The sequence below is a fragment of the Oryctolagus cuniculus genome, chromosome 5 (genome assembly GCF_051225735.1).
Source record: "Oryctolagus cuniculus isolate XC-2025 breed Fujian yellow rabbit chromosome 5, ASM5122573v1, whole genome shotgun sequence".
Classification (NCBI taxonomy): domain Eukaryota; kingdom Metazoa; phylum Chordata; class Mammalia; order Lagomorpha; family Leporidae; genus Oryctolagus; species Oryctolagus cuniculus.
Window position 1 is genome coordinate 64,185,715 of NC_142871.1, and position 27,359 is coordinate 64,213,073.

Sequence of the window (27,359 nt, forward strand, 5' to 3'; positions counted from 1 at the left end):
CTTCGCTGGTCCTGCTTTCCCCATCCAGGGAACGTTTGAAATACTCTTTAGGTTGTGTTGCAGAGACAAACTACTCTGAGACTCAGTAGCCCCGTGACTCAGTGCAGCCAAACATGATTCAGATGTGGGCCAGTGGTGGGCGGGGAAGGGGGGGTTCTCTTTCTGAAGACCCTGTGATCTAGATGTCCATCAGCTTGTGATGTAGTCTTAAGGTGCTGCCTCCAAGGTTGTGGAAATGGGAGAGAGGAGGGAGGACTACATGAAGTATGTTTAACATTTGGACCTGGGAGTGGCTTATGTCACCCTTCCCCCACCCCAACATACACACGTTGGCCAGCACTGAGTTGCGTGGCCCCAGTAAAACTGTGCCATCAGCTAGAACATGTGGTTTATCAAGTGCCCAATAAGAGACAAAATAACATGCGACTTGGTTAACAAATGATATTGTCTCAGTCAATGTAGTAAAATGTCATCTCTAGCTCTCTTTTTATTTTTTTTTTTTATTTTTTATTTTTTTGACAGGCAGAGTGGACAGTGAGAGAGAGAGACAGAGAGAAAGGTCTTCCTTTGCCGTTGGTTCACCCTCCAATGGCCGCCGCGGCCGGCACACCGCGCTGATCCGATGGCAGGAGCCAGGAGCCAGGTGCTTTTCCTGGTCTCCCATGTGGTGCAGGGCCCAAGCACTTGGGCCATCCTCCACTGCACTCCCTGGCCACAGCAGAGAGCTGGCCTGGAAGAGGGGCAACCGGGACAGAATCCGGCACCCCGACCGGGACTAGAACCCGGTGTGCCGGTGCCGCTAGGCAGAGGATTAGCCTAGTGAGCCGCGGCGCCGGCATCTCTAGCTCTCTTTAGAATAATCTTTGAAATGACCAAAATTGGAAAAGAAAGTGTTCGAGACCAGGTAGGCCCCATCGGTTGGGCCTTTGGTGAAGGTTTTTGGGCTGACAGGGTCCCATGGGGGCTCTGAGCGGCCCACAGCAAGAGGGAGTGGGAATGTGTGTCTGTCTGTGTCTCTCTGTATGAAGCCACCGTGATTCAGCCATGGACTGCATCCTGGCAACCCAGCCCAATCCAATCACTTGCAGAGGCCCCACCTCTACACTCCTTGGTTAGAGTAAGTTTTCACCCTCCTTGCGTCATCAGCTTAGGCATGAGTATAGTAGAAAAATCGTGTTCAAACCACAGCAGTAGGCAAAGGGTACACGTGAGCCATAACATGGATAGCCTCCCTTCTGAGTTGTGGGGAGCAACTGGGAGCAACTCGGACTAGACTAAGTTACTGGAATTAAGACTTATTCTATGCATCTGCTCTCCCACAATATGGCGCTGAGAAGGGAGAACACAGCTGCCTCCAGTTCAACCAATAAGCAGCAGGACCGGCTCCTGATTGGAGGAGAGCAGCGTACTCGGCATGTGGGTAGCAGAGTTGGGATTGGTGGAAAAGGACTATAAAGGAGGAGAGAGACAACATGCACCAGGAACATCTAGGAGGAACATCTGAAGGAACACCTGTGCAGCCCCCGAGAGAGCCGGCCGGCGGTGTGCCGCTCCCCCGTGGAAGTGGGGAAAAGTGGCAGGGGGAACCGCCCTTCCACGGAGGTGGAAGGGTCGGTAGCCAACCTGGGAAGAACCAGCAGCAAACCCGGGGAAGGCCGAGCAGACAAAAGAACAGCGCAGGGTCCTGTGTCGTTCCTCCATGAAGAGGGGGAGCGACATAATGGTGCCGTGACTCGGATAGGAAGCCTAGGCAGGGTTTAGTGTCGTTCCTCCAAGAAGAGGGGGAGCGACACTGAGTAAGGCGAAAGAGTTGTTCTTTCAGAAGGCACAGGAAAGTGGCCTGAGAAGAGGAGGTGGGGACTTGAGGGACTCAGAACTGGAGCAAGATAAAGTATTGTAGAGAAAGAAAAGCTTTGCCCTTATCCTCTTTGGTTCCATATCTGGGAGTCTGTGAATTAAACTGAACAGAAGACAGATCAACGAGTGGAAAGCATAGAAAGCATATTTGTTGTTAATATTTGTACATGGATTGGGGGCTTCAGAGAACAGTGAAAACCCCAAAGAAGTGATTAATTCAGGGGCTCCCATATAAGGGGGTCTTCAAAAGAGTTCGTGGGAAATACACCATTATGAGAACACTGTACAAGGATTTCAAATTTTTTTCTGCCTAAATAAACTTCTCATTTCAAAATCCTATTTTTCTATAAACTGTGTGAAACATCCTTGTTTATCATTTTAATGAAGGATGATAAGTCATGTAGACATGACGAGACCAAAGACTGGAGCGGCGTGCTTCTGGGCAGGTAAATTGTGGCAACATGATGAGAAAGTACATGGGGGTAGAAATGATGGAAGATAAGCTTTGTTGGTGTAGACTCACCTTGGCTCAGACTCCCCGCCGCCGGTGATAAGGATGCTGTCTTAGAGAACACCTTTCTCATGGGAAATTTATGCCCAGGTTTTAGGAAGAAAGGGGGAAGGCAGAGAGCTTTTCCTCCCCCTGCTATTTCTTAGTTGTCTTCAGCTCAAAGTAATAAATACACTGAAATGGTATATTTTGGGGTGGCGTGATCTGGTCCCTTTCATTTTTTTAAAGAATTATTTTATTTATTTGAAAGTCAGAGTTACAGAGAGAAAGAGAGAATAAGGGAGGGGGAGATCAATCAATCTTTGATACACTGGTTTACTGCCCAAATAGCTGCAGTGGCCAAGGCTGGACCAGGCTGAATCCAGAAGCCAGGAGCTTCCTCCAGGTCTCCCATGTGGGTGCAGGGGCCCATGGACTGGGGGGGGGGGGGCATCCTCTGCTGCTTTCCCAGGTGTATTAGCAGGGAGCTGGATCAGAAGTGGAGCAGCCGGGACTTGAATCAATGCCCATGTGGGGTGCTGGCACTGCAGGTAGTGGCTTTACCTGCTACACCACAGTCTCTTTCAATGTCTTGGTTGTTATATCTTACAAGAGAAATGAAAATGCCTGAAGAAGAAAGTTTTCTGTTGAACTAAAAGCAGATGGCATTGCTAAGAGTGAGCCAAGAATTTTGTAAGCAACAGAAAGGTAAAGTTTACAACATTTGTAGGAAGGAGGCATGAAGTTCCAAAATGTAAGGGTGGGAGGTGGCAGTACGCGGAGATCTGCAGGGTGACTTCTACAAGCTTGAAAAATTAAACGATGTTTGAAGACATGGGACAAGCACTGGGGACCACAGGTCTCCAGTGAGACGTGTTTCTGTTCAAGACCAGACTGTCTTGGCGGTAAGTCTTTAGGAAGGCGAAGCCAGCATCCCTGGGATGCTGCTCCTCCATCTCTCTATGCTGCTCTTTCCATCACCCTGCTCCCTCTGCTCCAGCCATGGTGAACATCAACATCCCAGCTGATGGCCTCTGGCTGATGCCTGCTTCATTTAATGCCAGTTCCCTCTAGCACCCTCAAGCACACTGCATAGTTTACTTTCTATAACATTTATTGTTTTTCTTTCCCATTGAAGTATAAGCTCCACCAGGGAAGTATTGATATTTTGTGAAATTTTTCCCCCCACTGACACAGCCAAGGCACTTAGTAGATGTACCCAACATTTGTTGAACTGAATCCATCACATGTATTACGGAGTAGTCCCTAATGGGTTAAGTGGCGTGGAGGTTTGTTTGCCCCCAAAACAACAGCTGCGAAGAACAGAGAGTTATTGTATAGCCGGGAAAGCCAAACAAGGGGAAATCGGAGTGCACGCTGGAAGGGTCTTTTTGTGCTGTTGCTTTGGTGTTTCAGGTTAGGCCAACGGTGTTAACATCACTTAAAGCATACTTTGTAGTTTTTAGAGTAATTTCTCTGGAATGTTTTTCTTTCCCCCTAAAACAAGTGCGCACTGTAAAGAACACAAGCTTGGGTTTCCGCTCCAGAGGAAAACCTTCAGGTGGCGATGGAATAGAAACCAGCGCCTCCGGTCCATCTTTCATGACCTGGGCTGTTTGAAGAGGGGCGTGTTGGGACAGCCATGCCGAATGAGATCATTTCTGCCCGTGTTTGTGAAGGGCTTAGCCTTGCCTTGTTCTCCTGTGGGGCTCAAGAACCTGGACATTTTAGAATGCTTTTTAAAAATTAAACACAGAGCTTCAGTTGCTCGGATGGCACAAAAGTGGAGAGCAAAAAAGGCCACTGAAATCATTTCTGCGCTTTCGCTGCCGGCCGCTGAATCCTTTGGAAAGCGCAAATCCATGCGGAAAGAGTCAACGTTTTTACGTAAGTGACAGTTTGATGGCCATGTTGTGGTGTCAGTGGCACTTGTTTAGAAACACTACCCCTGCTCCAGAAACATTGAACATCTCCTCTGATGGAGTGCCCGAATTCCCAGGTTTGCCTCACTAGCCAGCCGGTCCTGGAATTTGCATTTGTTTACCAATCCCTTAACTTCTGCATCAGGGAAAAGGAACACGTTCATGCTCTGAGTCTGTCTGGAGGGGACATTTTTGTAGTTTTCTGGTGTGTTTCAGAAGGCCTGGGTGACAGTGTGCAGAGGTGAGTCTTGGCCATGGTGGTCAGTCTGGTGCCTCCGACTGTAAGGCCTTTGTGCACCTGTTCTTGCCTTTTGGGCTAAGCCGAGAGAGAGGCAGCATTTACCCCTGTATGTCTGCACCCCACAGTGGCCATTATATCAAAATTAATTGTATCATCAGGTCCTAGTCATTAATTTTAGTATATTCAAGAACAGTGGGCCATTTATTTACAAATTTGCTTCCACTTCTAATTCTTTACTCAATAGCATCGGTGGATTAGTCCCCTGCTGCGGCTTTATTGGACTGTCAGCTGTAATAAATAGCTCACTCCTCCACTACCTAATTACTGTGTTATAACGAGAAGTTTTGTAGGCAAATTGATAAAAATGAGAATGAGATTGTTCATCGTATGCTGAGTCTGATTCTGTGGCTTCGGGCAGAATTGCCCCCTTCTTCAACAATGCTAGTGGGACTTTCATAATAAAAATATTTTATAACCTTACCAACAACCGCCTGAAGGGTTTTCCCTTGAAGTGAGAGATGGTGGGAGTTACCAAGCACTCAAAATCTAATCAGATAAACTGTCCCGATTGCCAGGAGCAGATCAGTCAGGCACACAGCCGGCTAAGTCACCTCACTCACTTTTTAGGCAGAGCAGTACCTGAACCAACCTGCTAGCCTGGTAGAGGATTATTTCTGAAGGACCACCAAGGAAACAGCCATCCCGCGTCTCTGAGTAATCCATTCCTGTGCCTCTGTGGGCTGTTGTTTCCCCAGTAAAAATGAGAGAGCCCTCCCTTGCTCCTCTTGGGGCTCAGGAAACAATCCCCCAAAGGAATGGCACTTTGGCATGCTGGACATCAGAAAGGCTCAGAAGTGGCCTCAGAACCAAGGCCCCTTGGGCCTTCTGCTGGCCTGAATTGGGGGAGGAAGGGCTAAAGATGAGTGTTTGCCTCATGGTCTGAATTCACTGCTGTGTTCTCTCCAGGCACAGATCCTGGAGAGCTGACTGCAATAAAAAGGCAGACCCTTTGTTTGCTAGCTTTTAATCACTTGCTCCAGAACCCCACTTGCTGGCTCTGGAGTGTGCCCCACACGGGGCACCCAAATTGTAAGGTTGGAAAGGGCATGATCTCCTTCCTGCCCATTCTGGGGGCCATGGTTGACAAATCTGTGACACATACAAGTAAAAAGGAGAAAATAGTAATGATGTCACGTCTTCACAGTTTTATGTAACATGCAGTCTTCAGGATGAAGACCGAGAGGCACCGGGGAAGGCGGGGGGAAGGAAGATGTCTGCTTTAGACTGAGATTTGGTGAATCAGATCTGATGAATTTAAGTTTGATGAATGTGGTTGAAGGGTGTGACTCCATAGTCGTACACTGGGTGATGAAAGGCCCATCTGTTCAGCTGCCCTAGCCCCTCTATTGTAGTGGTTCCTTCCTCCGAGGAATGTGGCAAGACACCTTTGGAAGGAGGGTCTTAGGAGCTAACCCTGCTCAAGCCCAAGTCAGAGAAATTCTCGCTGGCCAGCTGTCACCTGGGCGGCAGGGGAAGGTTGGCATCACTTTATGGCTTGCTTTGGGGGAAGAGGTTCCAGTTTCTATGACTCACTTAGGGAAGAGGAGTTCTAGTTTCCAGGAATTACTTAAAGAGAAACCTATAGGCAAGAGAGATAAGAGGGTAGGAGGAGGGCGGAGAAACCTTGGTTGGAAAGCTGCCTCTGAGCCCTCCAGCGCCCTGTCGCCCACAGTCCTCCGCAAACCCAGGCACCCTGCTTTGGGGCCTTGTTTTCTGAGCTTCAATGCTCCTCCACCTGGAGAGCTGGGTGGCACATGGCTCCCATGACAGGGAGTGGCCAGTACCTGCTGGGAGGATTGTGAATGGGACAAGAGAAGGAGGGAGAAAACAAAGCAAGCTCAGGTGAATCAGGACAGCGATTTAAGGGTTAACTATTCCCAGGAAAAGAAACTGCAGTTTCAAAATGGAGTGGAAAGTTTCTATTTCGTGATCCTCAAAGTGTTTAAAAAGTTATCTTTTACAGTGTTCCCATAGATGACTCAAGTGGCAAAGTGTTTGGGGCATGTGACAATTCAGAGGTAGTTATTGTTCATAGAGATACATGTCTTATTTTCATAGATTTTTTTTCAGCTACCTGGAAATACCTAATAATAGGCAAAGAAATTTCCACAAGCCTTTGAGCGCCTTTCTGGCCTCAGCGGCCACCATACCAAACATCATGCCATCCATAATATATTAATTTAGAACAGAAGAGGTAGGGGCAGATGATGACACACAGCTAAGAGTTAATGCTGACTGCCGGTGAGAAGTCTTCCTCAGCATGTGCGATGACCACACCCCTTCCTGTATTTCAGGATCTTTCCATCCAGGATCACTGACGTCAGCCGCAGGCCCACGTTGAGGTCACCAGCAGCTGAGGTGGGGTGGGGTTGGGGACAGAGAGATCTTGGGAAGGGCACACTGCTCGATGTACAGATATGAAATGCAATCATTATAAGAAATGTCAGATTATTATTTTTCTAAATTCTCCTACATTTCTTCTCTGGTTTCATTTAATTTTATTTTGATTTCTGTGGGTTGGGAATGGGAGGATGGCAGTTCCCCTCTGACATGAATTCTCTTGGTCTTGCCCAAGAGACAAGATGCTGTAGAGCTGATTTTCCAGAGCCCTGTTCTTCGCCTGTAAAAGGAGGCTTTTTCCTTCTGTTCCACGGTGTCTCAAAGAGAAAGCTTCCAGAAGTTACGGGAACAGATGAGAGATCAAGTGCAATTCCTGCGACCTCCATTTGGCAACAAGGAAATGCCAACAAATGGATAAAACCTCCCCAACGAGTTGGTCCTGTTTCCACAAAGCCATCAGGGCAAATGTGAGCTGGCCAAGTTTAGAACCGAATTTCCAGGTCTTCGGTTTTTGAACTCAAGGGCCTGGGTTATGTAGGTCACGTCCTTGGTCTTTCTGAGCCCTCTCTGTGTACGTGCACGTGTGATCCTGGCTGATGCCGCACACCACACCTGCTGTTTCTTCTGAGAGTCTGGACTGTGTTAGAGAACACCACCAAGTTCTTTAATGCAGTCCAGAGATGAGCCAGCGTGGAAAATAATGAACTTAACTTCTAAGATTTAACGATATCTCCCTTTTAACTCTCCTAGATTTGATTTGTTAATTCTTTTTTGCATGCAATGTTCATGGGCTGATGAGGACCAGCTGGTCCAGCAACTCAGCCACAGCTTCTGCTGACCCTGTGAAGGGGAGGGCGTGGTTTGCAACTGACTACACGCCCGCCATTGCACTTGGAGCTCATTCTGTCTAGAGTTTAAAATCCGCTTCCAGATTCTCAGAGGAGGCTGCCGGGGCCCGGTGCTGGGGCTGTCAGTAGTTACTTCTCTTTCCAACTGGGTTGCCAGTTGTTTCAGGACACTCTGGTAGCTTTGGCTTCTTTCCTAACACCCTGGAGAGTTTTGCTGTAGTGGCTACCTTTTTCTCCAGTTTTCACACAAAGAGCAAAGGACTTTCCTAAGGAAATGGAGAGAGAGAAACAAGAGAGATCACGTTTAATTTAGACACTGAGCTATACCTTTAAGAGAATGAAAACCCAGGCTACTGGCAGGGAGAAAATATTTGCAAAATGCATATCTGATAAAGGGCTGGCATCCAAAACATACCGTGAACTCTTAAAACTCAGTACTAAGAAAACAAACAACTCAATTAAAAATGGGCAAAAGACCTGAACAGAAACCTCACCAGAGAAGATATGCAGATGGCAAATAAACATCTGCAGGCATGCGCCACACCATATGGCACCAGGGAAACTCATACAGAACACCAGTGAAGTACACAGCACTGCACACCTACCAGAACGGCTGCCATCGCAAACACTGCCAACCCCCTAGGGACGCCCATTCATTGCAGGTGGGAAGGCAGAATGGTACAGCCGCTTTGAAATACAATTTGGCAGCTACTTGCAAAAGGAAACATTTTCTTAGCATACAACCCAGTAAGCATTCTCCTTGGGATTTACCCAGAAGAATGAGAAGCTTATGTCCACAACCAAAACCTGTGCATGCTTTATTCACAATAATGTCCAGGCTTAGAAACAACCGAGATGTTTCTCAACAGCTTTGTGGATAAATAAGCTGGGCTACATCCACACAGTGACAAATTATTGCACACTAAAGAGCAATGGAGGAACCCTAAATGCATATTGCTAGGTAAAAGGAGCCCGTCTGAGAAGGCTACATAGTATATGAGCCCAATCTATAGCCTTGGGGAAAAGGCAAAACTCTGTTAAAAAGGTTAGTTATTTTCAGGGGCCTGGGGGGAGAAGGGTGGAAGTGAGAGCCCAGGGTATCTTGAAGGTAAATTGTTCTGTCTGATCCTACAGCGGTAGACACAGGTTGTTATCTGTTTATCCAAGGTTATTATCCATTTATTCAATCCCGTAGTATAGCCAACACAGTGAACCAAAGGGGAACTCTGGACTGTAGCTAGTAGTAACGCATCAATATTGGCTCATCCGTGAAAACCGGCATACCACATGGAAGCAAAATGTTAACACTAGGGGAGCTGGGCCAGGTAGGCTGGGAAGTATATGGGACATTCCTAACTTATGCTCGTTAGTTTTTTGCTGGAAACCTAGAACTGCTGGAAAAAAAAAAAAAAAAGTTGATGAATCTAAAAGAAAGCAAAAAGATAGGGGTGAGAGAGTGGGGGAAGTGAGGAAAGTCTGGCCAACGTGGGTCTGCATCTTGGTGAGTGACAGCCGGGGCACATTTTTGCCATGGTGTTTTCCCGACACACAGGAGCCCGGCCACTGAACCAGCGTGCACGGTTCGCTGTCTTGGAGTTGCTCATGGCGTCACAGAAAAAGAAAAGGACTTTTTCAAAAGGGCAGAAGTAGGAAAGTCAAGAGGCTTCTGTAGCTGTAGCATTTGAATAGCTCTTCACAGAAACCTCGGAAGGGGGCCTTGCAGCTGGAGCGGCCAGACCTGAGCAACCTTGAAATAGGGTGATTAGGAGCTTTGATGTGGTGCTTTGTGCCACATTCACAATATTTATTCTTCTGTGTGTGTGTGTGTGTGTGTGTGTGTGTGTATGTGTGTGAGAGAGAGAGAGAGAGAGAGAGAGAGAGAGGGAGAGAGGAATGAGAGGGAGGGCGGGAGGGAGGGAGGGAGGACCTGCCTGAGAACAAGAGAGACTAAAAGGGAGGAAGGAGGATCTTTAATTTTGCAAAGTAGCATAACTTAACCTGGCTTTTCTCTTGTCTGTCTGCCTGTCTTTTCCTCCTCTCTCTCCCCCACCTCTCCCCCTCCCTTCCCCACCCCTCTCCCCCTCCTCCCTTATTCTCCCCCCTCCTCTTTTCTTTCTTCTTCATCTCTTCTTTCTACTTCTTCTTTTTAAAAATATCTTTTATTTATCTGAGAGGTAGAGTTACAGATAGTGAGAGGGAGAGGAGACAGAGAAAGGTCTTCCTTCCACTAGTTCAGTCCCCAAATGGCCTCAATGCCAGGAACTGAAGCCAGGAGCCAGGAGCTTCTTCCAGGTCTCCTATGTGAGTGCAGGGGCCCAAGGACTTGGGCCATCTTCTACTGCTTTCCCAAGTCATAGCAGAGAGCTGCATTGGAAAAGGAGCAGCCAGGACTAGAACCGGCTAGAATCAGCGCCCATATGGATGCTGGTACTGCAGGCAGAGAATTAACCTATTGAGCCACAGTGCCAGCCCCTCTCTTGTATTTATTTCATGGAACCACATTTCTTAATCAGTATGTCTTTGTATTGATATTCTTTCAGGCCAAATTCCTGCTTCTTCCTCTTTTCACTCTGCCACTTTTTTTTTTTTTTTTTTTTTTTTATAAAAAGGGAACAGATTTCGAGTATTTCATATATACAGTTTTAAGAGCATAATGATACCCTCCCTCTCTCCTCCTTTTCTTATTTTTCTTTCTTTCTTTATTATTTTTTATTTGACAGATAGACAGTGAGAGACAGAGAGAAAGGTCTTTCTTCCATTGGTTCATCCCCTAAATGGCCGTTATGGCCGGTGCGCTGCACTGATCTGAAGCCAGGACCCAGGTGCTTCCTCCTGGTCTCCCATGTGGGTGCAGGGGCCCAAGCACCACTTGGGCCATTCTCCACTGTCTTCTTGGGCCACAGAAGACAGCTGGACTGGAAGAGGAGCAACTGGGACTAGAATGCAGCGCCCATGTGGGATGCCAGCACCGCAGGCAGAGGATTAACCAAGTGAGCCACGGCGCCGGCCCCTCTTATTTATTTATTTTTTTTTTAATTTTTACAATGACTTTTGATTTTCTCTAAAGTCATGGGCTCAACACTCCACTAAATAAAGATTTCACCAAGTAATAAGTAGAAAAACCACTTTTCCTCAAGAGTGTAGACAAGGGTTCTAAACAATAATCATATCAAGAAGTCAATTTCACTCAAATACATTACTTTTTTTTGTACTCTGTATTTTAACTACCACAAATCAGGGAAAACTTAGGACATTTGTCTTTTTTGGGACTGGCTTATTTCATAAGTGTAATGGTCTCCAGTTGCATCCACTTTATTGCAAAATACAAGATTTTGCTCTTCTATTACAACTGAGTAGTATTCCATTGTGTGTGTATATACCATAATGTCTTTGCCGAGTCATCAGTGGATGGACATCTGGGTTGATTCCATATCTTAGCTGTTGTGAGTTGACCTGCTGTTAACATGGGGGAACAGATAACTCTTCTGTATGCTGATTTCATTTCCTTTGGATAAATTCTCAGGAGTGGGATGGCTCACAATTTTTATTAAAAAAAAGAAAATGCTGTTAATACATTCAAAATGTTTCCTTTGTTTACTGATTTTTCTCCCCTCCTTTTTTCCTGAGGGGCAGAGAGAGAAAGAGAAAGATGCAAAGAGAGTGCCCATCCATTGGTTCAGTCCCCCAAGCGCCCACAATGGCTGGGACTTAGCCAGGCCTAGATATGAGAGCTCAGTAGTTGGCAGGCACCCAACTACTTGAGCCATCACTGCTGCCTCCCAGGGTCTGCATTGACTGGAAACCGGACTCGGTGGCTGGAACCTGGAATTAAACCCATGCACTGTGGGGTTAGGGCGTCTTATCGTGTGTTGTAACTGCTAGGCTAAACACCCACCCCTCCCTTCCTTCTTAATGGCATACTTGTCCCCCTTGGATGGACTCCACTTCATCCTCTGCCTCCCAGCTCACCAGGAGTCTGGAGACATGGCTGTGGGCTTCTGGTTAGCCTCAGTTTGAGACAACCCAAGTCACGAGAGAGCAACCGATTTTCCCAACATGTACCTTACAATTCTGGATGGCAAAGGCTACTTTGTGAAGGACAGAAAGCAAGTGTGTGTTTTCTTAGAGAAGACAGTAAGACTCCAGAAAGACCTGGTTCTTGTCCCCGCCAAATGTGTGACCTTGAGACAACTGCTTAAGCTGTCTTAGCTTCAAGAGCTTAAATGTAAATTAAAAACCCTTTTTCTGTGTAAGGGCAAAGACCTGGACTTCTGCGATCCCAGGGTTTCACCCGGGTTTGAGGTTCTAAGAGCAGCAGCCGCCACCTGGATTGGAAGATTTTGAAACTTGCAAGGCAGAGTTGGGTCATATTTCCCTTGACTACACCGCAGCCATAGCATGTTATTAGTTGTCTTAACAGCTACCCTTTACTGAACAATTTATGAGCCACTTACTTGCCTGGGGACTCAGACTTGTTGAGCAGTGGTTATTATGGAGAGAGAGGGAGGGAGCGGCCTCAGTGTGGGGCCAGTGGCCCACCCAAGGACTCCAGCTGCTGAGAGCAGGCACTGTCTGGGGTGAGGAGGCTAAGGAGCTAAGGGAGAGGGGAGGAAGGTCTTTGAGATCTTTATCGCTTCTCTTGCTGCCCTCCAGAATCCCCTAGAACATGTACATAGCTTCAAGGCAGAGGCACCTGGAGAATTGTCACACACACACACACACACACAAAAATTCAGCATTCACAGCTTTTATTCTGATGTACCTTCAAAGTTGACCTGCACTGGGCTGCACTGGGCTGCACTGGGCTGTTTGGGTTGTGGGTAGAGAAAAGCATCAGAAAATTACCCACATACAAATGAAAATGCCAGGTAAGAGGTGGGAGCAGCAGTGGAGGCTGCAGGAGGCCGGGGAGAGAGAGGGATTTGAGGGAGCAGCTGCCTTTGTCACAGCTTGGGAAGAGGGTGAACCAAAGAGGATTTAAAAGGGCTTCCCTGAGTGTTGAAGGATTCTGCTTCCTCCTTCTAAGCTCCACTCCCCTGACCTAAGACCTCCAGGAAATGTCAAATGACTTGAAGATGGTTTGCACTCAAAGCGATTTTTACTGCCACCTGGTGCGGAGATGGCTGGGAGGAGGCCCAGGCGTGGGCTAGATGGGCCCAAGAGGCTTTCCAAGCAGATGGCATGTGCCAAAGGTTGTTTGAAATGCAGGCCCAGTAGCTTCTTCCCCAATAAAAAGAGCACACATCTTTAATGGCTGAGAGTTTACACAGCACTTTCCCATCCATTGTTTCACCTCGGTCCCCATGATAACCTAATAAACCAGGCCTAGTAAACTAATATGATTCCTGCTTAGAATACAGGAATCGAAAGGTCAGTGACCTGCCCAATTCACATAGCCGAGAAGGCAGGGCCTGGGCAGGAGTCCAGCGCGGCTGATTCCACTCGTCTCCGTTCTGGGCTCCTTGCCATCGCAGCCTGTCCACCGGCAGCAGCAGCCGGTCACTCTCCTTCCCTGCCTTCCTGCCCCCAGGAAGTTTTCAAGTGCAAGGATGGTAGAAAGCACATCATAGAGAAAGATCCCAAGAGCTTCTTTGCACTGTGCATGAATCTTATTGGGAGAAGTATAACTTTTTAATATTTAAGGGACCTTGGCTCAGTGGCTCCCTGGAGATTTTGACTTACCTGCTCATTATAAAAATTTGGGAAATAAGCCACAAGGTCAATACCTGGCCTCCTCCTCCCCTTTGCCATCCTTATGACCCGGCTAACATGGGAAAGCGACTGGAGGTGAGGATTAGTCTGCTGAACGCACAGAACGCTACCTTGACATTTCCTCCGAGCTACTGAAAATGAAATGCTTCGTAACTCCAAAAGTGCATTCCCAACTCTCCAAATGCGTTCAAGGTAAATGGTTGGCTCAAGGCAGGCTTCACACCTTGGCAGCGTCAGTGACCATGTGGCCAACCCACCCAACACCCACAGGTTTTAGGTCTTTGACCTGCTCATTTTCAAGGAGCAGGAGATACTGAGGTAGGGGAACCAAGTGAGCTGAGTTTGAAAAGTTGGGAATGACAGAATGGCCGATGAGCCACGGGGACAGGAGTCTAATAGAGAGAGGATACTGGGTGGAAGAGCGTGGGAATCAGAGCATTGCCGAAATCTCCTTCAGCATCCTGCTCACGCTCGGGACTCGCGTTGCTCAGGATTTCACCCAGCATCACTGTCTCTACCCATAATGCTCCGTAATTCCAGCTTGTGCTTTCTGCCTGAACTCCTCCTCTCCCCATTCCTTCTCACTTCCTGTCTCTTCCACACTAGTGAATAATACCACTTCCTACCTGGGGCTCCAAGTCATAAGCTGAAATGTCTCTCCTACTCCTCCTCTTGTGTGCCAGACTTGAATATTGGAGGGGATCAGAATGTGCCGACCCCAGAATATGCCACATCAGCATACAGAGTGTTTTGAGCTGAGAGCGACTAAGCAGCAGCTAACATGGGAGGAGCTCTGTGCCTTCCTCCTGTCTGCCCAAGAGCAGGATGTGAATTTCCCTTTGTGAAGTGTTCCCCTTCCCTGTCCTTGTAGAACAACCTACATCGCTGGAGACAGAAAACTGGCACAAATAAACCTTAATGAAACAACCCTTATCTGTCAGTATTTTTTCCCATGTATTTCCCTCCCTACAATTTATTGCCCCTGGAGTCCCAACCCCTTCCTCTCTTGTCACTTCTTCACAAATTTATTGCCCCTTGTTAAAATGGCATATGAGCCCTTGGGTCTGACTCCTTTAGGTCTTCACTTTTCTTCTATGAAGGTCTCTGTGCACATAAAGTAATGTAAAATACTATATCAGATAAGATTTGCATGCCATTTTTCCTGTTAATCTGTCTTTTGTCAGTTTTATTCACAGGCCCCAGTAACTTAACAGAACAAACACCTTCAGTATTTATACAAGGCCATAAGCAAAGTGAAAGTTCTCTCCTCCCTTCAGCGAAAAGTACCTCCTTCTTTGATGACTACTTCTTTCCATTGGAGTCTCACTCACAGAGATCCTTCATGTAGAACATTTTTTACCAGTGTCTTGGCTTTCCATGCCTGAAATGCTCTCCTGTGCCCCCTGAGATTTGAATAGGTCTTTTGCTCTTCACATTACTTGATTACCAGATTTTTCTCTTTTGCTTACTAGACTCTGCAGATAAATATATCCTCCTTTCATCATTTCTGTTCCTGTGATTGTCCCATGAGAATTCTTTTTTTAAAGAAACTGTTTATTTAATGAGTACAAATTTCATAAGAACAACTATAGGAATATAGTGATTGTTCCATCATAGCCGGCCTCCCACCCACACTCCCATCCCACCTCCTCCTCCCTCTCCCATTCCCAGTGCCATTCTTCTTTTCTCCATTAAGAAAAAAAAAAAAAAAAACCACCTGTTCCTTGACAGTGAAGACAAGGGCTATTCAAGTCATTGCTTCTCAATGTGTCAATTTCACTTCTACAGAAGTGTGATTTCTTTTTAGTTGCTCTGTTAATTATCCCATGATAACTGTTTAAATGGAGCTGATGCACTTGCCAACCTTACTTGAGGCTCATGGAACATCTGCACACGACTTGCACAAGCCCCTTGAGCTGCTGCTTTTATGATCTTTCTGATCACTCAGCTTCAACTGTGGAAACTCCCCTCTCACTCAGCACCCTGGAGTGGTCATGACCTCCCCCAGGGAGAGGGAGAGGGACTGCAACCCGCTGACCCCAGAATAGTGCAGGCCTTCTTCATATTTGCTTGGACTGTGGAAAACCTTCTGCTCATCCTCCCTGCCTCTGAGCCTCTACCTCACCTTCCTGTTGGAAATACCAGGATACACTCGAGGTAGAGGAACCCACTGAGCCACGTTTGGAAAGCTGGGAATGGAAGGAGTTCCATGGAGACAGGAGACTGGCAATAGAGAGGATATCAGGTCAACAAACATGGGAACCAAGACCTTGCTGAAATCTAACACCACAGGTGGACCCACGGGGCTTCGAGGAGCCGGGACAGGGTGCGTGATACAACTACCTGTGGCATGATCATATTCGGGAATAGTAAGAAATGTTTTCCTTTTCCAGCCTTTCTGATCTTGGCACCTGTTTTGGAGGGGAATTGGTGGTGACTAGACAACGTGGGTCTCTACTGACGGGCCAGCTTGGACCCTGCCTGTGCTGGGGCTCCGCCTCGCTGGAAGACCTTGATGCTCCTTGATATGTTGAGCTAGACAGGGCCCCCACTGCCGTTCTAGCCTTTCCCCTGAGCACCTCCAGGAGGTGGAGATGATGAGCAGATGGCAGGAGAGAAGGAAGAAAGACCCCTAGGACAGACAAGCCCTGTGGGAGCAGAGGAAGAACGGGATGGCTCAGCAGGTGTGTGAGGCAGTGGCTCTGTCCTTAGATGCACTTGTGCACAGATGACAGTGACATTGTGGGGCCTCCTTCTCGGGCCTCAGCTGATGCCCTAGCACCTAGACACAACCCTGGGCATGGCGCAAGGGCAACGTGAGCAGGCTGAAGTGAAGGTTCTGCCACCAAGTGTGTGTGTGTGTGTGAGTGGGTGGGGGGTCCTATTAGAAATTAAGATGTAAAAAAGAGAAAATTTGATGTCTTTTGCCAGGGAGAACTTTATATCCACCTTGGTAAAATGGATTTCCTGGCAGTAACCCCCTTCAAGGCAGGAGCATGCCAGTTTCTTTGTATGCTCGCCCCCGGTGTAGCACACACAAAGGCAGTGATTGCTCTCTTGACCATCTGAGAGCACCTCCCTGCGTTCCTATTCAGACGTGCACTCTGGATCTGACTACAGCTGAGGTGCTCTGCCTGCTTCCACGTACCTTAGGGGTTTAAGAACACGGAGGGTGTTCAGAAAAAGGGGAGTTAGGATTTGACAGTTTCTAACCCAAACCCACACCTGTGTCCTGAGTTCCGGAAACTTATGTTTAGCTGTCTTCTGGACAGCTGCTTTTTTTTTTTTTTTTAAGATTTTATTTATTTATTTGAGGAGCAGAACTACAAACAGAGAGAGAGAGAGAGACAGAGAGAAAGGTCTTCCATCTGCTGGTTCACTCTCCAAATGGCTGTGACAGCCAGAGCTGGCCCAATCTGAAGCCAGGAGCCAGGAACTTCTTCTGGGTCTCCCACGCAGGTGCAGGGGCCCAAGCACCTGGGCCATTTTCCACTGCTTTCCCAGGTGCATTAGCAGAGAACAGATTCAGAAGTGGAGCAGCTGGGACTAGAACTGGCACCCATATGGGATGCCAGCACTGCAGGCAGAGGCTTAGCCTACTATGCCGTAGCACCAGCCCCTGAACAGCTATTTTTAAATGTCCTACCATTCCAGCTGGTGCCATGACTCACTAGGCTAATCCTCCACCTGCGGCACTGGCACCCCGGATTCTAGTCCTGGTTGGGGCACTGGATTCTGTCCCAGTTGCTCCTCTTCCGGTCCAGCTCTCTGCTGTGGCCCGGGAAGGCAATGGAGGATGGCCCAAGTCCTTGGGCCCTGCACCCGCATGGGAGACCAGGAGGAAGCACCTGGCTCCTGGCTTCGGATTGGCACAGCGTGCCAGCCTTAGTGACCATTTGGGGGGGGTGGTGAACCAACAGTAAAGGAAGATCTTTCTCTCTGTCTCTCTATCTCTCACTGTCTAACTCTGCCTGTTAAAAAAAATGTCCTACCATTCCCTCAAACCTAAGAGATAGAAGTATAAATGTATTACCCCAGGCTCCCTCCTCTTCCCCATGCTCGTCTCAGTCATTGGCTCCACATACATCACCCTTGATTCCTCTTTCTCCTGTAACATAGTTCATGTCATAGTGATAACAGTGACAGTGCTCACGGACAACTTTCCCTGGGTCTTCCTATGTGCCAGGCACTGCTTTAAGAGCTTTATATGTGCAAACCCATCTAACCTCTCATGGCTGTGCTGTGAGATAGTGTTGTTACTGTTCCCCTTGGGAGGTAGGAGACTCTGAGGACAAGTTACTCAAAGACAAACAGCCGGGGAGTGGTTGACGTGGGATGCCCATCTGTGCAGTACCAGTATATGCCACGGGCTTGTACTCAACTGCCATTTTGTAGATTTCAGAGAGATGCCTGGTAAATACATAATGAGTGACTGCATGTTTGAAACCATCAAGGACTCGCCTACCGTCATGGCATTCTACAACTGAACATGAACTCAAAGATGACCTAGTCCCGGGATATTTGACAGGCGGAAAAGAAGATTTAGGGAGGACAGGAAGGGTCTTCAGGTATTTGAAGAGCTGCCCCCTGGAAGAAGGAAGAAACCCAGCAAGGCTCTGGAAAAGGGGCCAAGAAGTGATGTGTGTAGTTGGGAAAAGTCACACAGCAAACAACCAAAAAGAAAACTCAGCAACATGGGAATAGGTAGGCAACAGAGTGAAAAAGACATGGTTTGGCACAGTGGCCGCAGTAGAGGCCGGATGTAGCTGACGAGAGGGACGATTCTCCATCCTCAGGGCCAACAAGCACACGAGAGAGCAGAGACTGCCCTTATTTCCTGGTTTTGGGCTGGGTCCGATGTTGGATTGTGGGGTTGGACCGAGGTCTCTCCAAAGCCTTGCACGCTCTCAGTGCCAGGTCTGTTCTCTCTGTTCATCCGGCTCTCCTCTGCCTCCGGCTTACTCTCCAGTCGGTCCCTAGAAAAACAGACTGTTTTGGGGCCCCTGAACTCCCCCCCAAGTTCAGGCAACACGGCCACTTGCAGTCGGCGCTGTGCTGGGGTGCTCAGCTCGCCCTTCCGGGTGTGGGTTCTCACCATTCCGAGGTGGTGCTGGCTGCTGCTGGCTGGGCTCATGGTCACTCTCTAGAAACTGCCTCAGCAGAAGGCACCTGCCTCACCCAACTCAAGAATTCTACTGGCCTTAAAGCAGCCCTGTTCCTAGGACGGGTCTGTCTGTGCTGGTGGCACGAAGATGCCATGTCTCCTTTTTGGGGGTCTTTCTGACTCCAGGGCTCCCAGGAGGTGAGCTCACCATTGCAACTGCATCACCATTCACCTACTCCCTCTGCCAGATCCTGCACCCTCCCTAATGTGTGTGGCTCTTGAGGGCACGACCCAACCACATTCAGTGCCTAAGGGCGCCCCAACACAGGGCCGTGAGCCAGGTAGCTAAAACCAATGGAATCTTCCTGTCACAGTTCTGGGAGGTGACAAGTCGGAAGCCAAGTCATTGACAGGGCCGTGCTTCCTCTGAAAGCTCAGGGTTGTGCCTCTCTCCTAGTTTCTGGTCTTCCCAGCCATCCCTGGCATTCCTTGAAAGTCAGAGTTACACAGAGAGAGGAGAGGCAGAGAGAGAAAGAGAGAGAGGTCTTCCATCCGATGGTTCACTCCCCAGTTGGCCGCAATGGCCAGAGCTGGGCTGATCCGAAGCCAGGAGCTTCTTCTGGGTTTCCCACATGGGTGAAGGGGCCCAAGGACTTGGACCATCTTCTACTGCTTTCCCAGGCCATAGCGGAGAGCTGGATTGGAAGAGGAGCAGTCGGGTCTCAACCCGGCTTCAGGCTAGGGCGTTAACCCACTGCACCACAGCACAGGCCCCATGTGTGTCTTCTTATAAGGATACCAGTCTTGGTGTCTTCAGGGCAGCCCACCCACAGCAGCCACCCTAGTTGAGTTAAGCATGTGTCTTAACTGCATCTGCAAAGATCCTGCTCCCAAATATAGCCACGTTGCTGGTACAGGTCTTGGTACTTCTAGCCATCTCCTATGGGGGGCATCATCCACCCCACAGCACCAACAAATCACCTGCTTGCAAGTCTTCCCCTCACAATCTGTCTTCCAGGGAAACCAACCTGTGACACCATCCAGATGCCAGTTTTCTTGTGGTTCTGAATTCTAGCCCCAGAGCTGCAGCTAATGGCTCACTCTCTACGGTGCCTCTCTGGTGCCTCTGTTTATCGGGTTCATGTCCACTAAGACATCAGAATCTGTCCTTGCCCTCCCCCTCTGCCTTCCTTTTTTTGTTTTTTTGTTTTTTTTTTTTTGTTTTGTTTTTGGTTTTTTTTGTTTGTTTGTTTGTTTCCTGTGTCATACCAGTGAGAACTGCTTTGTCTCTGGGCAAATAGGATAGGTGTTGTTAACCAGCTTTCACAGCCACTTTCATTTACATAGAATGTGGTTCCTTGGTATTTACGTATTCACTGGTGCATAGATTTCTATCCGCATAGTACCATCTGTCTCAGTGGCCCTGACTGAGGGGTAAGGTGGAGGAAAGGAAAGCCAAAGCAGAGGGGGAGAGGAAGAACTTTTATTTAAAGCTTCAGATTTTTTTTTTTTTTTTTTTTTGACAGGCAGAGTGGACAGTGAGAGAGAGAGACAGAGAGAAAGGTCTTCCTTTGCCGTTGGTTCACCCTCCAATGGCCGCCGCGGCCGGCGCGCTGCGGCCGGCGCACCGCGCTGATCCGATGGCAGGAGCCAGGAGCCAGGTGCTTCTCCTGGTCTCCCATGGGGTGCAGGGCCCAAGCACCTGGGCCATCCTCCACTGCACTCCCTGGCCACAGCAGAGAGCTGGCCTGGAAGAGGGGCAACCGGGACAGAATCTGGCGCCCCGACCGGGACTAGAACCCGGTGTGCCGGCGCCGCAAGGCGGAGGATTAGCCTAGTGAGCCGCGGCGCCGGCCTAGCTTCAGATTTTTTTTAACTATAAAAGGAATTCATGTTCTTTAAAGGCAACTTGGAAAATAGAGAAAAGATTTTTAAAAAAATTCTGTATCAACACAATCTCTTTAACATTTCTATATTTTATATTTTTTCTGTTTTATTTCTTTGTTTCACTTTCATTTAACTTTATACACAGAAGACCAGATATCTGTGTACAAAGATTTCTGTGTATAAAGAAGTAACGATTTCAACCATTTGCGCACACACACACACACACACAATATAAAAAACTGTAAAAAAAAAAAACTGAGAACAAATTTTACAGTTAATTTTCATAGTACAACTCATTGAGGAGAGAGATCCTGCATGGGGAGTAAGTACACAGAGACTCCAGTTGTTATTTTATTTTATTTTATTTTATTTTTTTACAGGCAGAGTAGACAGCAAGAGAGAGAGAGAGACAGAGAGAAAGGGCTTCCTTTTCCATTGGTTCACTCCCCAAGTGGCTGCTGTAGCTGGTGCACTGCACTGATCTGAAGCCAGGAGCCAGGTGCTTCTCCTGGTCTCCTATGTGGGTGCAGGGCCCAAGGACTTGGGCCATCCTCCACTGCACTCCTGGGTCACAGCAGAGAGCTGGACAGGAAGAGGAGTGACCGGGACAGAATCTGGTGCCCCTACCAGGACTAGAACCCGGTGTGCTGGCGCTGCAGGCGGAGGATTAGCCTAGTGAGCCGCGGAGCCGGCCATCCAGTTGTTATTTTAACAATTAACGCTCTTATGTATGACGTCAGTGATCACCTGAGGCTCTTGACATGAGCTGCCAAGGCTATGGAATCCTTTTTTTTTTTTTTTTTAAGATTTATTTATTTGAAAGGCAGAGTTGCAGAGAGCAGAAGGAAAGAGAGAGAGAAAGAAGTTTCCATCCGCTGGTTCACTCCCCCAGATGGCTGCAATGGCTGGAGCTGTGCCAATCCGAAGCCAGGAGCCAGGAACTTCTTCTGGGTCTCCCACCTGGGTGCAGGGGCCCAAGGACTTGGGCCATCTTCTACTGCTTTCCCAAGCCATAGCAGAGAGCTGGATTGGAAGTGGAGCAGCAGGGTGCCCATAGGGGATGCTGACACTGCAGGTGGCTCCTTTACCCGCAGCAGCGGCCCCTTGGAAGCCTTCTGAGTCCACAGTTTCCATCAGTATTTAGACAAGGCTATAAGCAAAGTGGAAGTTCCCTCCTCTCTTTAGAGAAACCTTCTTTGATGACGCCTTCTTTCCACAGGGATCTCATTCAAAGAAATCCTTCATGTATAACATTTTTTTTCAACAGTGTCTTGGCTTTCCATGCCTGAAATGCTCTCATGGGCTTTTCAGCCAGTCCAGAATGCCTTAAGGGCTGATTCTGAGGTCTGAGTGCTATTTAGAGCAATTGTCATTCTATGAGTATGCTGTGTGGACTGCTCATGTTGGAATATTCTTTCCTTTTTTTAAAATCTTATTTATATGATCCCTTTAACACTTAATCCTATATGTATGATCAATTTAACACTTAATAAATATGATCACTTTAACACATAAGATGGCATTATTACCATTCAGCTTAATGAGATTTGGAGTCCCATGGCAAGTTTTTAGCTGTACCCTTAGAAGTAAGTCCATAGGAATGTTTGCAGAACTATTCAGCTTTACAGTTACAAGCTTCCTCTTCCCTCTCTTATTCCCACTCTTATTTTTTACTGGGATCTATTTTCAATTGACTTTATACACATATGATTAATTCTATGTTAAGTAAAGAGCTCAACCAATGGTATTAAGAAGAAAAAAAGAAAAAAAAACTTCCTCAACAGTCAAGACAAGGGCTGTTCAAATCATTGCTTCTCAAAGTATCAGTTTCACTTCTATAGGTTTCCTTTTAGGTGCTCTGTTAGTTACTACAGATCAGGGAGAACATATGGCATTTGTCCCTTTGGGACTGGCTTATTTAACTAAGTATGATGTTTTGCAGATTCATCCATTTTGTTGCAAATGACCGGATTTCTTTTTTTTTTACTACTGTGTAATATTCCATAGAGTACATATCCCATAATTTCCTCTTCTTCTTCTTTTTTAAGATTTATTTGAAAGAGTTACACAGAGAAAGAAGGAGAGGCAGAGAAAGAGAGAGAGGTCTTTATCCACTGGTTTACTCCTCAGTTGGCTGCAGTGGCTGGAGCTGCGCCTGTCTGAAGCCAGGAGCTGGGAGCTTCCTCCAGGTCTTCCCACGTGAGTGCAGGAGCCCAAGCATAAGTGGAGCAGCTGGGACTTGAACCCGGCACCCATATGGGACACCGGCACTGCAGGAAGCGGCTTTAGCTGCTGAGGCACATATGTGCACCAGCCCCCATATAGTTTCTTTACCCAGTCTTCAGTTGATGGGCATTTAGGTTGATTTCATGTCTTAGCTATTGTGAATTGAGCTGCAATAAACATGGGAGTGCAGATAACTTTTCTTTGCTGATTTCACTTCCCTTGAGTAAATTCCCAGGAGTGGGATGGCTGGGTCATAAGGTAGGTCTATATCTCCAAACTGTCTTCCATAGTGGTTTTACCAGTTTACATTCCCACCAACAGTGGATTAGGGTACCGTTTCCCCCACTTCCCCGGCCAGCATTTGTTGTTCGTTGATTTCTGTGTGAAAACTATTCTAACTGGGCTGAGGTGGAACCTCATTGTGGTTTTGTTTTGCATTTCCCAATCAACTAGTGATCCTGAGCATTTTTTCATGTGTCTGTTGGCCAATTGGGTTTCCTCTTTTGAAAAATGTTCAAGTCCTTTGCCCATTTTTTTAACTTGTTTGTTTGTTTTGTTGTTGAATTTCTTGATATCTTTGTATATTCTGGTTATTAATCCTTTATCAGTATATAGTTTGCAAATAATTTCTCTCCCTTTCATTCTATTGGTTGCCTCTTCACTTTCCTGTTTATTTTGCAGTGCAGACATTTCTCAATTTGATGTAATCCCATTTGTTAATTTTGGCTTTTATTACCTGTGCCTCTGGGGTCTTTTCCAGGAACTCTTTGCCTATGCCAATGTCTTGCAGGTTTTCCCCAGTGCTTTCTAATAATTTGATGGTATCATATTGTAGATTTAGGTCTTTAATCCATTTTTAATGGCTTTTTGTGTAATATGCAAGGCAGGGGTCCTGCTTCACACTTCTGTATGTGGAAATCCAGTTTTCCCAGCACCATTTGTTGAAGAGACTGTCCTTGCTCCAGGGATTGGTTTTAGCTCCTTGGTCAAATATAAGTGGTTGTAAATTCTTGGATTGATTTCTGGCATTTCTGTTTTGTTCCATCAGTCCGTCCATCTGTTTTTGTACTAGTACCGGCCTGTTTTGATTATAACTGCCTTGTAGTATGTCTTGAAATGTGGTGTTGTGAGGCTTTCAGCTTTGTTTTTGTGATATAAGATTGCTTTAGCTATTGGAGGTCTCCTATGTTTCCATATGAATTTCAGCATCATTTTTTCTAGATCTGAGAAGAATGTCTTTGGTATTTTGATTGGTATTGCATTGAATCTGTAAATTGCTCTCAGAGGAATGGACATTTTGATGATATTGATTCCTCTAATATATGAACATGGAAGTTTTTTCCATTTTTTTTGTATCTTCTATTTCTTTAATATTTTATAAATCTCATCATAGAGATCTTTGACATCCTTGGTTAAGTTTATTCCAAGGTATTTGATTGTTTTTGTAGCTGTTGTGAATGGGATTGATCTTAGAAGTTCTTTCCAGCCATGGCACTGTCTGTGTATATAAAGGCTGTTGATTTTTGTCTATTGATTTTGTATACTGCTACTTTACCAAACTCTTCTATGAGTTCAAATAGTATATTGGTGGAGACTTTTGGATCCCTTATATATAGAATCATGTCATCTGCAAATAGGGATAGTTTGACTTCCTCTCTCTCAATTTGATCCCTTTGATTTCTTTTTCTTGCCTAATGGCTTTGGATAAAACTTCCAGAACTATATTAAATAGCATTGATTAAAGTGGGCATCCCAGATCTCAGTGGGAATGCTTCCAACTTTTGCCCATTCAATAGGGTGCTGGCTGTGGGTTTGTCATAAATTGCCTTGATTGTATTGAGGAATGTTCCTTCTAAACGCATTTGTTTAGAGTTTTCCTCATGAAAGGTGTCATATTTTATCGAATGCTTTCTCTGCATTTATTGAGATAATGGTATTGTTTTTGTTCTTCAGTTGGTTAATGTGATGTATCACATTGATTGATTTGCGAATGTTGATCCATCCCTGCATACCAGGGATAAATTGCCGTTCCCCCACTCGTGGAGGAACGACACCGGACCAGACGCTGTTTTCTTTCTCCGGTCCTTCCTGGATTTGCTGCCGCTCCCCCGCTTCCGCGGAGGAGCGGCACTGGTGAGCTCTCTGACCGACTCTCTCAGGGGGGCGTGGCTGCGCATGTTGTCCCTCTCTCCCTTTTAAGGGGTTGGGCCAGGAATCAGCTAATTAACGAAGCAGCTGTGTAAGATTTGTTTACTCAGTGCCATATGATGGAAGATCAGATGCATAGGGTTAGTCTTAATAGTCTCAGTGGTCTAGTCTAGTCTCGGTAGTCTCAGTACTTATTTCGCCATGTTGTGGGAGACAGGCCCTGCTCCCCACATAAATCCTACTTGGTCCAAGTGAATGATCTTTCTGATGTGTTGCTGGATTCAATTGGCCAGAGTTTTGTTAAGGATTTTTGCTTCTATGTTCATCAAGGAAATTTGTCTGTAGTTCTCTTTCTCTGTTGCATCTTTTCCAGATTTAGGAATTAAGGTGATGCTGGCTTCATAGAAAGAATTTGGGAGGATCCCTCCCCCCCCTTCAATTGTTTTGAATAACTTGAGAAGAATTGGAGTTAGTTCTTCTTTAAATGTCTGGTAGAATTCAGTGGTGAAGCCACCTGCTCCTGGGCTTTTCTTTGTTGGGAGGGTCTTTATTACTGATTCAATTTCCTTCTTGGTTATGGGTCTGTGTGTTGCAAGTGGAAGCATGGAGCCCCGCCTCCTGGAGCCCAGCTCAGTTCTCATTCGCGGTGGTGGTGGGTACGAGCTGGGGTGCACAGAGCCCTGTCTGCTGGGGCCCAGCTCACTTCTCAGTGGTGCATGGAATGGGCTTAAGTTTTCAATATTCAGGACTTCTACTTGTTGTGCAGCTTGCGTGGTGGGGAAGAAATTCTCTGAAATGTTGTGGGCCTTGTTCCTGGTGGGGGGGTTGTTGAGGTGACCCTGCAACTGATGGGCGTGTGCATGGGAGGCCAAGGAGCAGAAGATGTAAACAAACAAGATGTCTTCTCCTAGCCAGCTGCAGGTCTGGGTGGGGAGGGCAGAGGAGGGAGATGGGCAGTGCTGTGCCGGGCCTCTCTGTTCCTCTATGCCTTCTCTTTTTTCCTGCATGGAACTTCAAAAGCAGTTCTCCAAGCTCTCCTTCCCGCTGCTGTTTGCAGCTCTGTGGTCCTGTGATTTCCCATCTCACCTGGTCTGTTGGGGGCTGGTGCCAGCCTCCCCAGCCCAGACTTCTGCCACGCCTCCGCCACTTCCCTTTCTTATTTGCTGTTTCATCGTGGACCTGCCCAGTCTCTGTTGTTCTTCTGGGCTTCCCTTCACGAATTTCCCACGGCTCTGGGTGTGTATCTTCTCTCCTTTTTAACTATCTGTTTTGCCCCACATGACTCAGATTGTCCTGTTGCTATGTTGCCATCTTGGGACCCCCTCTATTTTATATCTGTATAACCAAGCCCAGCAGCTTTATGTTTTCATTTAGCACTATCTCAAAAGTCTTGATAACCATATTGGCAGCATAAGCCCCTTCAAACAGCTGTGCTTCAAGTTACAAAAACTCTCTGCCTGTTGGACATTGGGTTGTTTATGTTTTCTCACTATCAGTCCATTGCAGGTGTGAATATCAGGGTACTGAGAACATTTTTTCTAAATTCAGTATTTCCTTAAGATTGATACCCACAAGTGTGAAAGAATATAGACTTTTTTTCTTAGTATAAAATAGCACACGATCAATGTATACATTCGGTAGTGGTGGCGAGGCGGGGTTGTGGTGGGCGTTTTTTACGTTTCCAGATGTTTCCAGGTCCTGTGCTGCCTCCGGGCCTTTGCAGTAACTGTATCCACTGCAGGGAGTGCTCTTTTAGCGTTTTCCATGAGTAGATTCTTTTATCCTTTTACACTTAGCTGTCACCTCTTTGGTGACATTTTCTTATTTAAAATTTTCTTAAAATGTCTTGGAATGACCAGTATCTGCAGTTTTTCTTGTTTATTTGCCTATTTCGTGGCTCTCTGCAAGGCTGCAGGAATCCGGTCTGTCTTGTTCAACCTCGCAGCCACAATAAGTTGGGTGACTTATCCCCAGGCTGTTCCCCTGGCTACTCCCTCCTCCCTTGCTCCTGGGTTTGAAGCACTTGCTGCTGTCAAGGAAGTAACTCTGACCTTTCCCTTCCCGCCTTCCCTGAGTTTGCTTGGGACACATGGAAGCTGACTCAACTGTGGTTATGGGAGCAAGAAGACAAGGTTTTCAGACTTGTGCCTCGTGGAAAAGAAACAGTAAATGCGTAGTTGTGCAAAGTACTAGATTGGTGTGAGTCTCTTGACATACTCAGTGTATGTTTCAAGAGGAATTAAATGTTAACTTTTCATTTTAATGAAAGCTGACCTAGTTTATCCAATATCGTTTGGAGTTGGAATCATTAATAAAACAAGACTCCATACAGGCTGGTTCTTGTTGATTGCTCTGCACCCTTCCAGGTGTGTGGAATGCCTTTTGTCCACGTAGACTAAAGTTAAGTTCCGAACTCCGCCGTGACTGTGCTGTGTGTCTCGTCTGCTCAAAGATAAATACCAAATGAGGTAAAGATTCCATTTTAACCGCTTAATAAATGTTTAAGCAGTCTAGTAGTATAACA

At 46.8% G+C, this 27,359-nt stretch overlaps 2 long non-coding RNA genes across 5 annotated transcripts in view; one reads left to right on the forward strand and one right to left on the reverse strand.

Moving 5' to 3' along the window:
- Nucleotides 1–27,359, forward strand: part of LOC149126533 (uncharacterized) — a 124,852-nt gene that overhangs the window by 46,233 nt on the left and 51,260 nt on the right. For 2 of the 4 annotated variants that reach the window (XR_016233417.1, XR_016233414.1), the window contains one exon: nt 1,338–2,128. The exons of the other annotated variants lie outside the window; for them this stretch is intronic. This is a non-coding gene — a long non-coding RNA (uncharacterized LOC149126533). Of the gene's footprint in view, nt 1–1,337; nt 2,129–27,359 lie in introns of those variants that run through there. 4 annotated transcript variants of the gene reach the window in all.
- On the reverse strand, nt 7,435–8,468 carry LOC149126534 (uncharacterized). The gene is made up of 2 exons (XR_016233412.1): nt 8,364–8,468; nt 7,435–8,024 (listed from the first exon to the last, which is right to left on the reverse strand). It is a non-coding gene; the product is annotated as an uncharacterized LOC149126534 (long non-coding RNA).